The sequence below is a fragment of the Oryzias melastigma genome, linkage group LG24, assembly GCF_002922805.2.
Source record: "Oryzias melastigma strain HK-1 linkage group LG24, ASM292280v2, whole genome shotgun sequence".
Classification (NCBI taxonomy): domain Eukaryota; kingdom Metazoa; phylum Chordata; class Actinopteri; order Beloniformes; family Adrianichthyidae; genus Oryzias; species Oryzias melastigma.
In genome coordinates this window covers 23,860,463-23,862,002 of record NC_050535.1, presented here as the reverse complement: position 1 = coordinate 23,862,002, position 1,540 = coordinate 23,860,463, and the positions used below count along the sequence as shown (strand labels likewise).

The following is a 1,540-nucleotide window of genomic DNA, read 5'->3' as shown; positions in this document are numbered from 1 at the left end:
AAAGCAGTGTGCGTCCGCACTGTAGCAAAGCAGGAAGCAACATTGGCCAATTCAGTAAATTGTTTAAAATGCCACAGAGACAAAGTGAATCATTCATTAAAAACACATATAGTAAAAGTCAGATTTTAGGGTGCACACATTCAATCCTCTGTGACTCAGCAAACATATCATATTTAAAGCAAATATTTGTTTCTGCTAAAAGTCCTTAAAAAGGGCTGTGAAAAAAGTCTAAGTACTTCAGCATTTGATTGAATAAATTATATTAAATATTGTGCAAAAATAACTTTATTTAATAGTAAAAGAATAGGTGTTCAAAGAAAGACAAGTTCAAGGTCAATCTGTAAATGAGAGTCCTGTCTCTTTCATTATATAGCTAATAACTCAAAAGAATCTTTTGGGTCAAAGATTACATAATATAAAATTAAACATGTAAGAGATATAAAAGACAGTTGTGTTGCAATGACTGGAATCTAAGGTACGGCAAAGTACATTTGCACCCATAAAAAGCTGTATCTGTTTCTGTTTTTGGAAAGTAAAAGGTCAAAGACAATATGAGCATCCATCTGGGGACACAGTAACGAGAGAACAGATGGAATACCATTGCTAAGTTATTCACACCTATGTGTTTTTATTTACAATGAGTCATCTATCTCTATGAAAGATAAAAAAAATGCAGAATTTCAGCTTAAAGTTCTGCTACCCTGGAGTCTGTTCTGAAACAGAAGTTCAGTTTGTAATATTAAACCTACATTATTTATGTTCTCTAACTGCAGATCCCAGAGACTGCAGCTTCTCATCAGTTCAGCTTTTGCCCTGATGCTACACTTCCAATAATCAAAATGTGTGTATGCTGGTATCATCCTCTTTGTCAGATGTTGCAGTAAAAAAATAGAGAAAAAAAGGAGAGAAAGCTGAATTTTGTTCATATTCGTTATACTGCTGCAGAATCAAAGAATTCATATTTGTCCTACACTTCTGGTAGAGATCCAGGTTTAGGACATGTCTGCGGGACAGTTAGCTGAATTTTGGCAAATACATGCCCACAGAGTTAATGTAGCCCTTGTAAACCACATGATGGCTAAAAGCAATACTCATGTGAGGCAGGCTTGTTTTCCTTATCTAAGATATGTTTCTTTTGAGAAGTGCAAGAAGCCACACTTGCTTCTGAGTTTGAGAGGAGACAATTGGATACGTCTTAAGTGATGGTCACATTCACTGTGCAGGAGGTTGACCTGTACTGGTGCTGCAGATTTATGGGTTGTCTGGACCGTAGAGGGTTGTAGAGAGGAGCAGCTGTGTCTTAAAGGGAGTGCAGTTGTGGCTCGAGCTGAATCTTAAAGTCCCCTTCCAATGAAAATCAAGTTTTTAGAGTTGTTAACATGTCTGTGTGTCATTTTTCTACTTAAAGAGAACAAATGTAATAAGAAATCATTTAGTTATTGCATTTCTGAGTATTTCTCCTTTTAAATCAATCAAACTGTCTTGGACAGTCATCTTTTGATCTATCGAAAAAGCGTTCCCAGTGGTCCTTTAATAATGA

The 1,540-nt window shown here is 35.9% G+C and overlaps 1 protein-coding gene and 1 long non-coding RNA gene across 4 annotated transcripts in view; one reads left to right on the top strand and one right to left on the bottom strand.

The window, feature by feature from the left end:
* Positions 1-1,540, bottom strand: part of LOC112157923 (heparan sulfate glucosamine 3-O-sulfotransferase 5) — a 55,175-nt gene that overhangs the window by 10,438 nt on the left and 43,197 nt on the right. The window lies entirely within an intron of this gene.
* LOC112157924 overlaps positions 1-1,540 on the top strand; it is a 23,101-nt gene that overhangs the window by 11,994 nt on the left and 9,567 nt on the right. The gene's annotated exons all lie outside the window — the stretch shown is intronic.